At 52.1% G+C, this 12,687-nt stretch overlaps 1 protein-coding gene across 2 annotated transcripts in view; it reads right to left on the reverse strand.

Moving 5' to 3' along the window:
* Nucleotides 1-12,687, reverse strand: part of PIK3R5 (phosphoinositide-3-kinase regulatory subunit 5) — a 114,503-nt gene that overhangs the window by 58,344 nt on the left and 43,472 nt on the right. The window lies entirely within an intron of this gene.

A 12,687-nucleotide genomic window follows, 5' to 3' on the forward strand; every position in this document is an offset into this window, starting at 1 on the left:
AGAGGACGTTCTAGTTTCTGCCATTCTCGGTGTCCCTGCTCGGCACACGATTCCCACGTGCCACGGTCAAAGGGTGGAGCACAGGAGCAGAAGGACGCAGAGGCCCAGGAGGTTTCTTGTAGGATCTGGGGCCCAGCAGGACGAAACCCACAATTTCTTAAGATCCTCCCAGCTCAGGCTCCGTCGGTGTCTTTGTTTGTGCTCGCGTACGCACAGAGCATCAAAGGGCAGGGAGATGACGGCGATAAGGAGCCCGTTCCAACCCCGCAAAGGTGGCACATCAAAGGGTCCAGAAGGCAACAGGCTTGACAAACATCCGCTCGCAAGAGGCAAGTGAACCAGCCAACCCCCCAGGCCGTAAACATGATCTCCAGAGGGGCCCACCAGCTCCTGGGCTGCTGGGGTAGGAAGGAGAGGGAAGCTGAAGCAGCCCTCTCTGCTCAGACTGCCAGGAGGCAGGCAGCCCTGGTGAGGTGGGCACTCGCACCCACACTGGCTTGAGAACCAGCACTCGCCTCAGAGGGGAAACCAGGGTCTGCCACAGAACTAGGGGTCTTGGCCCATGGCCAGAGGGGGGGGGATTGCCTCTGGTCACAAACTGAGCCCTTAAAGGCCGGCGTGAGGTCACAGGGCACTGGCTAGGCCTCCAGCGACAGTCCCTCTAGAAATATGAGACGTGAGAACCTGGCTCGATGCAGAACCCAAAACCCAAGTGGTCGCGTGGGCCCAGTGGACATGCTGAGAACAGCAGACACGCAGCGCGGGCCTGCGTCTGACAAACAGCAGCTCCGGGGCCTTTTCCTGCTGAGGTCACGGGCCCTCCCCTGTGACCGTCTCTGCTCCACTCTTCCTACCGTCCACCAAGGGCAAAACGATCATTTGAACCGGTTAGTGCCTAGAGATCACCAACCAAGGGGCGGTCCCTATGACACGAGATGCGGGACATACCATAGTAAGAGACGGTCTCCTACCCCAGAGAGGTCATGATCCAAAGGGATGCGAGACAAAAAGGAAGGCTCGTTATCCCCATTTTACAGATGGGGAAAACAAAAGCACAGAGAGACTTGGCCAAGGTCACAAAGGGCCAAGAATTAAACCCACACACCTGAGCCAAATTCTAGTGCCTTACCCACAAGACCACACTGCATCTCACATCACTATCCTAGAACTTTGAGGGCTACAGAAGAGGTCCAAGAGCAGGTTGCTATCTCTATCCCAATTTGGCCAGCAGGTCCCACTCGCCCATGCTGGAGCATGACACCTTTAATACCTGAATTTCAGTTGAGATCTGAGGCTGCCGAGTATCTCTCAGGGGCCGTAGCGAGCCAAGGATGCATGGTCTGGTTAAGCAACACCTACGGAACATGGGTGGCCACCTGCAAGAACCCCATTCCATGGACGGGAATTCCCTGGGAGGGTGAGGGGGCCCAGGTGCACTCGTGCCTGAGGATAATGGGGCAGAACTTAGAGAATGAATCATTTAGCACACAAATAAACCTGCCCCACAGCCCCACTAGATTTATACTTACCGTGAATCAATTCAAATCCCGTCACCGGGAACATCAGAGATCGAACTAGACAAAGTGCACTCACAGCATGGCATAGCCTGGCGATAATTCTTGTCTTCCATTCTCCACAGCACCTACCCATGCACCTGCTCGTCTCCAGTTTGCCACGAATGCTGACACGGGTGTTCCTTTTAGCCAATGACAGATTCGCTTTTCTGACTGTGCATCACTTCTCTGGCGGGGCCAAGCACCGCGGAACCCTCCGCCCCAGGCTGTAGAGAGCTGTGCCAGCCACACAGGCGAAAGGTGCCATAGAAATGCAAAGGCAAAAAGTTGCCCCAGCACGGGGATCACTGCAGCACGAGACCAACGCTTGGGAAGGACTATGAGTTAGCCCAGACACAGCAATATGGGTGTATTGGAACTCAGCACTAAGTAATCTGGAAGTAAAAATCTACGGTGCCTTTTCACTGGAAGAGTGTATGCTGTGATCATGAAAGAAAGGGGCGTGCAGCATAGTGACCTGCACAAGAACAAGAACAGTCTAGTGCCAATATTCCCGAGTAAGCAGAAACATAAAGGAAAGAGCAACTTCCTGGAGTGTTGCCAGCTGCTGGAGATAAATATTTAACACACACACACACACACACACACACACACACACACACACACACACACACACACACACACACACACACACACACACACCAGTGAACCTGGGAGACTAATTTCCCACTCTGAATCCTAAGGTGCTGGCCCTTTTTCACGTGTAGGTCATGTGAGGTTTACTCCCTTCGCTCCCTCTGGTACAGCTTCTTCTGCTGAACTTTCACAAAGTGCCTACAGATACGGGGATCAGGAGAGAAAGCCAACAGGAAGCAGAGAGCGACTTAAGAATTGTCATCGCCACATAAATCCCTCTCTCCAAGCCTCACACGCTGCTGAAAATAGGAATTATTTAACAGGATTTCCCAAATTCCTCCCTGGGGATTAACTGCCTCAGCAGCAGTTGCTTAATGCTGGGATTCGTGCATTGGAGGGGCTGCAACTTGTGAAACCAAAACTAGAGACACTTATCGCCATCAAATATCCACGAAACTGATGCAGCTTCCAGGGACCCAGACAATGGAGGTTCAAGGTGGATTCTGCCAGTTTCCCCAGAAAGGCCGGGGAATAAAACACAAAAGCAACAGGACCACTCATGGTACAGAGCCTCTGACAGATCGGAGGCCCAGGTTAGTTGCGCCCCTCGATCTGTGAAAACACACGCACAGAACATGCCCAACTCCCTGCCTGCCCTCCAAACTGCCTGGAGACCAAAGACCGTCTGCTGGTTAAGGCACGTAGCCCGAGACACGGTATGACTAATCTCACTTCCTGCTCTGATACAGATGCCCAGGGGGTACGTCCACACTGCAAGTGGTCCCAACACCGTGGGACCCGTCCCTGCAGACCCGCTCTTTCCAAGCGTCCACACGACACCACTATGCAAGCCTTAAACTAGTGCCTCGGGCATATAACGGAGGGACATTTTCAACAGCACCTACGTGGGGGAAGACTAGGTTGGAAATTAGGAAAAACTATTTCTCTGGGGGGGAGGGGAAGCACTGGGATGGTTCCCTGGGGAACTGATGGAATCTCCATCCCTAGAGGTTTTTAAGTCCTGGCTTGAGAAAGCCCTGGCTGGGACTAAGGCTGTTAAATACCGGTTAAATGAATAACCTCATGAATTCTTAATAGTTAGTCAACTATTCTGTAGTCTCCGGGGGCTCGAGCTTCACTCCTGAGAAAACCCCTGCCACTCTGCCCTGCTGCCTCTGTATCAGAGGTAGCAGCGTGGGGTGCCAGGTCGGAGTTGGTCCACGAGGGAGCCAGTTTAAAAACCAGCTTCCCTTTTGGACCAGCTGCCTGTTGCCCTGTGCTGCTGCCTCTGATAAAGAGGCAGAAGTGTGGGATGGCAGCAGCTCCTACCTAGGGGGTAGTTTGAGCTCCCGGACCCGGTGCGAGCCAGAACTGAGTGGGGCTGCCTGCCCACCCGGCTCCTAATACACTTCAAATGCAGAGCTGCAGCAGGGGTAGGTCCCAGACCCCGTCGCAAGCCAGGGCTGAGCTGGGCTGCTGGCCAGTGTGAGAGGGGAAATGCGTGGCATCTGTAGCATGAACCTATACGCTTTTGCTTATCGGTTAATCGACTCCACTATTACATCCCTGGCTGGGATGATTGAGTTGGGGTTGCTCCTGCTTTGGGCAGAGGGCCGGACTCGGCCTCCTAAGGTCTCTTCCAGCCCTGGGATTCGATTCTAGTCTATTCTATGTGCCTTGGGAGCCTAAACCCCATTGACTTTCAGTGAGACTCAGTCTCCAGCTACTCGACACATGACTGGCGGTCCACGACCATGAAGGGCGAGTACTCCGGTACCTACCCACATCCTTTACGTGTGTCCCATCTCACCCAATCCATGCCTACGCCATCTGCTACATTGCTAGTTATACCCATGCTGGGAGCTGGGGGGCTAGAGGGCTCCGTGCACTACACGTGCTTTTGACAACTGTATTCTTTCTAGCCTCTACGCCCGAATTTCACAAGGTATTTAGCCAGAACAGAGGCACTGAAATCAATGTGCAATCGGCACCTAAATGCTTTTGAAAATCCTACGAGGTGCCCAAATACCTCTGACATCTGGCCCTTTGCGCCTCAAGTACCCATCTGTCCATTGGGGTGATATTTCCTCTCTCTAGTTTGTAAACTCTTGGGGGGAGCAACTGTCCCACATTTTGTTTGTACTGTGCCCTGCCGTCACTGCTCCTCAATCTCGGTTGGAGTCGCTAGCATTCCTGTAACACAAATAATAACGGTTGTCTTTTCTTTTTAACTTTTCTGCTTGGTTTCTGAAACTCTCTTTCTTCCCCAGGACTGTGTTCTTAATCTTCCTCTGAACAAAAATCAGGCTCATGAGCCTACAAGACTTGATAGAATTCTTTTGTAACACCAAGAGGCAGAATCAAACCTAAGACCTCTGGAGCTTAGTGCGTGAGCTAAAAGCCAGCGGGCTCTCAGCTAAGGCTGTAGAGCAGACACGTTATTCTCTCTGTAAGCGGTCTCAGTGCCACTAGCTGCAACAGTGCACCATGTCCTGCAGGTGTGTGGGACACACATTCAAAACATCACTGCTTGATGTCCATCTTTGATATTTACCTAGCCTCCACACCTGTCGCACGAAAGAGTCTCACAGTCTTTAACTGATTTGTCCTCATCACACCTCTGAGAGGTAAGGCAGCATTGCAAATGCACAGATGGGAAACTGAGGCAGCAAAGATTAATTGATTTGCCTAAGGACACATAAAAAGCCTTTAGAGGAGCAGAGACCTGACCTGGGTCTCTGGCATCCTCACTAGCACCCTAACCATCTGCAACTGCTGAAAATTTCAGCAATTACTTGTTTAAACACACACACACACACACACACACACACACACACACACACACACACACACACACACACTTTTAACAGGCTGAAAAGATGTATTTTAGCCTCTGTTTAAGATCATGCCCCTAACACTTCTTATGAATGGAAGAACTTTTCAGTCATTTAACCACCTGGCTTTGTGGCTGGCGAGAAAGATGCAACTACACCCCTGGAGACCAGCCGCCCAGAAGAACAGGACTCTGCAAACCTGACAGCTCCCCAGAGAGCGGCTGCTACCTCGACAGATGTCTCAGGGCAGGAAGAAGTCTGAGCACCCAGCATGCTGTTTGTCTGGTAGTTCCTGTTTTTAGCTTTGTCTCTCTTCTCTTTGTTCCAGAACTTGCATTGTTGTGATGGTGCGACATGGTTTGCATGGAGGAGGGTGAGGAGGTGCATTTGGGGTTTCAACTTCCTTCTCTGATAAGAGAACTGAAGCTTTGACAGCCAGGCAAATCAGGCTCCGATCGGGACTACAGTTCCAAACAGGTGAGTTGTACTTTGCATTGGAGCAGATGACAGTGGCTCTGGACCTTTTGTATTTGAAGGGACATGGTCATCTCAGCTGTGGAAAGGCCCAGAAGTTACACCAGGGATGAATATGGCCCTGAAGCAGCAACAACTGCACCGGGGTCAGGCCAGTCCAGCTCTCGGCGGCCTGAGTTTGCAGGATTTTTCACCCTCTCACCCTCCTTACAGCTGCAGCTACCCCATGTGCAATGTGGGTAGCGGCGCAGGGGGCGGCCGGGGGAGCGACTGACACGTGTTCTGCGCCAACAGCTCTATTGTTCTTCCCCTCGCATGAGCCCATTGTCATCACAGGAGGACCCCTCGCGCCAGACACAGCTGGCTCCCCGCTGCACCTGGCAGCACGACTGACAACACACCCCACCCCGGCCTGCTGTCTAAAGGGGCGGGGTTTTCCTTCCAGATCGGAAACAGCAGGAACTGCAGTTACTTCAGCCAAGTAGCGAGGCTGCCGCAGGAGGCCACTGGCAACGAGGGCTTGTTGGCTCCCTTTGCGGGGGGCTGTCACCGGGACCGCAAGCAGCCTGACCAACACCTGGCAGCAGTAACCACTTCCCTAGATCTCCTCCTCATGCAGCCCAATATGCCCTTCTTGGCTACAAGGGCGCCCTGTTGTCCCTCTGTTCTCCAGGGTTTCTCCTTTATTCAGCCATACTGTGTGGTCAAGGCTCATTCCTGGCCTTCCCTAGTTCCTTCTTCTGCATGGTCCCATCCCCCTGCACCACCCAATCCACAGCCGGACAAACAATTAGACTGACTACCATTGACAGTCCTGTTCAGGAAGGTCAAATAAGGGCCACAGACTGAGTTTGCCTTTTGCATCAAGAGCTGTAACTGCCCAGCGGCGGAGAACGCAACCTTGCTCTGAACTCGGGTCTGGTTCAGTCACGTCCAGCTGCCTCTCACACGCACATGATCACAAGGAGCAGGACTTTGAAACTTCCAGGTTTGGGTCAGACCCTGAGACTCGTTGGGGGCCACACACCAAGTTCTCCTCTTCTGCAGCCATGTTTCAACTCCTCGCTCGTCTGCAAGGCTTTTAGGCCGCCGAGGGCTCCCCTGTGTCCAGGGACAGAGGGCGCTTCGGCCTAGCAGACAGAGACGTAAGGGGAGCAATGGCTGGACGATGAAGAGGCTGGATAAATTCTGACCAGAGTGGCCCCTAATGTTCCCAGCTTACAGATTGGGAACCATCCCATGTCACTCCGAGAGTCTGTGGCAACACAAGGACTTGAACCTGGAGCTACCATGTCCCAGGCTAGTGCCCCGTTGGACCATTCTTCCTGCTTCCATAAGGACATCAGAACATAGAATCATAGCATCCTACACGTGGCAGGGACCTTGAGAGGTCGTCAAGTCCAGTCCCCTGCCCTCACGGCAGGACCAAGCACCGTCTAGATCGGGGTGGGGAACCTCAGGCCCGGAGGATGGATCTGGCCCCTCCTCCCAGCATTGGGGAGCCCGTGCTGGCACTCCAGCTCCTCTGCTATCCCCCCGCGGGGCTGGAACACACAAAATCTACTAGGCTGGGCCCCCGGGGGCTCTGGTGTGTTACAGGAATGTGGGGAGTCTCTCTCCCCAGTCAGGGGCCACGCTTTTTTGGTTTTGGTTTGAGGGTTCTTGCGCTTCTCACTTGTGTGCAGCCCCTGACTGATTTTTCTGTGGGTCAACGGCTCCCAACCCAATAAAGGTTCCCCACCCCGATCCAGATCATCCCTGACAGGTGTCTATCTACCCTGCTCTTAAATATCTCCAGTGATGGAGAGTCCACAACCTCCCTAGGCAATTTATTCCATGATTTTGGGTTCTTGTTCTTCCTCTTACCCCTCCTCCGTCACCTCGGATGTTATTGATCTAAGACCGTTACTTCCCAGGTCATGTTTGAATTCAGCTGGTCACGCTTTGGAACAGGAACGGTTTATTTCAGTGACACACACATTTGGGTGCTCAAAAAAAGGCCAACGGCACCACCATATTGTCTGGTACCCCTAGACTCCTAGATGCTGCGTTGCATCTACACAGCACCCTAAACTTGAAAGAGGATACGCAAATTGCGTATTTCGAAATAGCTTCTTCCAAAAAGTGGCGCATCTGCACAGTGCCAAATTTTGAAATAACACACCGTGTCCAACTATCTCTTATTCCTCGCACAACAAGGCTTACCGGGACAGTGAAATGCGTGCTCGTTATTTCAAAAAATATTTCAAAATATCGGGCAGCTTGTGTAGACCTCCGGTGTCCTAAAAGAGCCATGCATGTAGATGCACCCTCAGAGAATAGGACTGCAGTGTTACCAGCTAAAAGAATTCAAAGCCTGTAAAGCAAGGCCGTTTTCCTCTCCCGCTCCCAGAAAGATTTTAAACCCAACAACCTTTGTGTTTTGAGTTGCCTTGTGATGCTTTAGCCTTTAGGGGTCTCGTTTTCCGGCTTTTCTCTGCAACTAGCATCTCGACTGCCATGAAAAAGGAGGAAAGAAATCAGATTCTCACATATTTCTGTGGCCGAGAAGAGTTGGCGCTAGCAGAAAGACACCAAAAATCACAAAATTCAACAAAATCGAATAAACTAGCCACCCCGGGGTTGTCCTTGTGCACCACACCCGACTTTCCAAATAACCACGCGACTGCACAGGGACTGAATTAATTATTACCATCCTCAATCCTTTTAGCAAAGAAACGCCTTAGCACCTGCAGTTTGCAGCGAATAGCAGTTTACACTTGGGGGGGGGAGGGGAATGATCTTTCATTCTCGGAGAGGACAAATATTTGCCATGCTACATGTAAATTGATTTTGCCACAACTTTTGTTCAGTTTCTAACCATTCATTTGCAGAACTCATTCCAGTAACTGTACCAGCTGGGAGAATTTCCCCATCTGTCACCTTTAACGAGTACAAATTTAGCTGCCCTCTAATCACCAAACTTATTGTTCTTGGTATCAGCCAGAGAAGAGAGAACATGCCTCAAAATGAATCAGCAGCAGGGACTATGAGACTACAGGATTTTTTATTTTTTTGGACTGTTGATAAATAACCAAGCCGTGGACAGAGTCCCGGGGACGTGATCAGAACAGTCACTTCCTTGGACGATCCTGAGCAGCCAGGCCACATGTCAGGGTCTCTCCAGGAGTCTCCCAAAGCGTCGCGAGATTAGGGGTGCTGAGCCTGTGAAAATCAGGCTCCTTTCAGGGTGTCCTGGATACCAAAACTCAAGAGTCATTTTGGAAAATCTCACCCTCCAGGTGTGATCCTTGGCCCCTTTCCACCTCCCCAGCAACACAGAGCTGACTCCAAGCTCGTGGAAACAGACAGCTAAGGATTCCCCTGCACAGAATCAGGCCTATGCAACCCCCAGTCTCATGGGCGGTGAGGGAAGGCCCAGCTGGGGAAGGCAAGCCCCAGTCCCGCCTTCCCTTGCCTGCATTACCCGCTGCCCATGCCTGGCCTTGCAGCCCCAGCACTGGAGACACAGACCTGGAGAGGGGACCAAGGCCAAGAGTCTTTTATTCCCCAGACCGATGGGGGCTACTGCTGCCGGCACAAACAGCACGGTCCTGAAGCTGCTCCTTGGGAGAGCCAGACCCGCAGGCCAGGGAATCACACGGCTGCGGAGGCGGCCACATGCCCACCCCCAACCGCCACCTGCCCAGGACTTGCCCAACTTATCTCAGTAGCAGAAGGGCACCCGGTGGCCAGAGTGGCACGGGGGGACCTCACCTCCCCCAGGAACCCAAAGTGGCTCCCCACATGCCACCCCACTCTCTGCTACACAGCCCCACTACTGCGGATCCTCCCAGTGTGGCTCCCTCGCCCCCAACCGGCCTCTCCGCCCCGGTCCCTCCTGCTCCCTCGCCCCCAACCGGCCTCTCCGCCCCGGTCCCTCCTGCTCCCTCGCCCCCAACCGGCCTCTCCGCCCCGGTCCCTCCTGCTCCCTCGCCCCCAACCGGCCTCTCCGCCCCGGTCCCTCCTGTTCCCTCGCCCCCAACTGGCTTCTCCTCCCCCTCCTCCCCGGTCCCTACTGCCCCTCGCCCCCGACTAGCCTCCTATGCTTAGGTGCAATCTTTACAGAGAAATCCTGGGCAATCGTATTCAACAGCAGCTCTCTTTTTTCATCCTCCAAAGGGTCACACTGCAAGACACGAGCACGCCTGTGCACACAAACACACACGCACACTCTCAGCGGGTCGACTGGACTTGGGAGCATATCAGAGGAAGCATGGTCTGATGGTTTGGGCTCTAGGCTGGGACTCTGGAGATGCAGGTTTAATTCACTGCTCAGTTCAAGGTCACCCAAGAAGTCAGTAGCAAGTCACTGAGTCTCCGTGCCTCAGTTTTCCATCTGAGAACATGGGTGGGGGCAATGGCAATAAGAGAGCCTCAACAGCTCTCAGGGATATTGGGAAAATAAACACTTTAAAACAGAGGTTCTCCAAGTCTATGATAATGGGGGTCAGATAAGTACCCGAGACAGAGACCCCTAACGCTGTCTCTCCAACAACCGAGTGTATAGTCCAACGTCATACCTACAGTAAGACAGAGTTGCCTAGTGGTTAGAAGAGGGAACTGAAAGTCAGGACTTCTAGCTTCTGACTCTGCTAGTGAGTCACTGTGCAACTTAAGGGGACCTCTTTGTGCCTCAGTTTACCCCTCTGTGAAATGGTGTCGTCCTGCCTGCCTCGCAGGGCGGCTGCGACAGTGAAGGTTTGCCAAGCAGCACAAGAGCAGCAGATGAGAAGTGTTATTTTTTCCTACACCACCTTGTTTTCAGTGAACATACAAACCCTTCTTTGACCTTAAAAGGAGCAGGGCGCATATGCCAAAAGCTTCTTTAAAAGACAAACAAACTATGTTTCATAGAGGTTATTTCTAACCCACAAGAACCACTTGTTTTAACCAAGACATCCTGCCAGGGCACCTCAGAAGCAGCACACACCAAATGACTGAAGCTTTACAGTGAAATTGGGTTAAACACACACACAAAAGGGCTCAGATCACTTCACCAAGAAAGCAAAGCGAAGGGAGGCAAAGGTACCGAAGGTCAGATTCCAAGCTGCTGCAAAACAGAAGTCCACCGAGCTCTCCAAACCTAGAGCAGCCCAGGCCTGTGCCCGGATATTTCCGCTTGCGAAATCTAATCCACAAGCAATTGGAAGTTTAATTCATTCGCTGGCCCATAATTGCCAAATAGATAAATCAAAGATGTAGCTGTGGCAATGGGCCGGGCTTTGCTCCAGCCAAGGCAGCTAGGAACCTGGCATGGAGCATGCTGGACCAGCAAACCATTCGAAAAAACAAAACAGATTAAAAAGCACAAGCACAAAAATCTGCTTCTCTCTTTTATAAAACTAGGCTAAAGAGGGCAAGTTGATCAGCCCAGTACCCCAATAATGCTGCAGAGGGCACCCCGTTCAGCTCCATTTTGCTTGTGGGTGGGGATCAAACAAAATGCAAACTCTCCTGGGGAAAAGGGGATTTGTTTTAAAAGTGGCATTAAGATCCCAAATTCTTACAAAACGTAAGCCTGGCAAAGGCAGGAAATTCACAGAATTGAAAATACAGAATGCAGTATTATGGTTACAATGCTTCCTTCCAGGAAAAACACGGTGGTGGAGTGGTTATAGCTCTGGCTGACACACACACGAACGGGTTCAGTTATAGCTCCGCCACTGACTACCTGCGTGACCTTGGGTGAATTACTTGCCTCCTTTGCCCGACTCCTCACCTGAACACTAATGTTGAGGATACTTCCCTGCCTCCTAGAAAAACAGGAGGATAAATGTAGGGGTTGGAAGATGCTCAGATGAATCTAGTGATAGGTCACATATCAATACCTAGATAGACAGAAGCCGAGCCTTATTCCGCCACGTTGTAACCCTCATCTTCCTCTGCAGGAAATCAATGGCCCCATGTCTAGTTGGGAGCTGGCATCAAGCGGAGGTGCCCCAGGGATTGGTTCTGGGGCTAGTTTTGTTCAATATTTTCATTAATGCCCTAGAGGAGGGGATAGATTGCACCCTCAGCAAGTTTACAGATGACACTAAGCTAGGGGGAGAGGTAGATACATTCAAGGGCAGGGACAGGGTCCAGAGTGACCTAGCCAGATTGGAGGGTTGGGACAAAAGAAATTGATGAGGTTCAACAAGAACGAATGCAGATTCCTGCTCTTGGGACGGAAGAATCCCAAGCATTGGTACAGGCTGGGGGCCGACTGGCTCAGCAGCGGTTTGGCAGGACAGGACCTGGCCAACGGCATATTGAGGTACATTAGCAGGAGCGTTGCCAGCAGATCGAGGGGCGTGTTGTATCCCCTCTGTTCAGCACTGGTACTCTCCGTCCAGCGTTAGGTTCCCTACTACTGAAAGGACAAACTGGAAAGTCCAGCGGAGGGCAATGAAAACGAGGAGGGGGCTGGGACACGCGACTCTGAGGAGAAGCTGGGAGAACTGGCTTATTTAGGCTGCAAAAGAGAAGAACGAGGGCACCTTCATAGCAGCCACCAACTACCTCGGGGGGTTCCAAAGAGGATGGAGAGAGGCTGTTCTCATTGGGGCAGAATGAGGAGCAATGGGCTCAAGTTGCAGTGGGGCAGCTCTAGGTGGGATATTAGGACAAACTATCTCCCTAGGCGGGTGGGGAAGCGCTGGGCTGGGTTCCCTAGGGAGGGGGCGGAGTCTCCATCCCTAGAGGTTTTGAAGTCCTGGCTGATGATTGAGTTGGGTTGGTCCTGCTTTGGCCAGGGGGTTGGACTTGATGACTCTTGAGGTCTCTTCCAGCCGTAATCTTCTGTGATTCCATAAGCCTGTGATCCACACTCTCATTCCTACAGCAATAAGGCTGGGAAGTCCAGCCCTCAGGAGACAGGGCACGGTGCCATTAGGCTGAACTTTACAAACACAGCAGGATGGAGGCCCCTAATTCAAGCAGAGAGGTCGTTTGTCAGTTCACACAACTGCACCACACCCAAGTGTATCACAGGCAGCGCTTCAATAGCTGTAGCCCACGGTCTGGGCTTTGTAGTTAAACCTCAGTGAAATCTGCAAGAAGAAAAGTCAACTAACAGCTTTGGAAAAAAAAATGAAGATGACAATTCTTCTGGGTCGACTCCAATCTCGAGAGTGTTAACAGCGCCTGAGCTGAGGCTCTTCAGTGGAGAGAGAATCAATCCCTTGGACTCCATTACGGTTATATGG

This window comes from Pelodiscus sinensis, chromosome 20 (assembly GCF_049634645.1).
Source record: "Pelodiscus sinensis isolate JC-2024 chromosome 20, ASM4963464v1, whole genome shotgun sequence".
Lineage (NCBI taxonomy): Eukaryota > Metazoa > Chordata > Testudines > Trionychidae > Pelodiscus > Pelodiscus sinensis.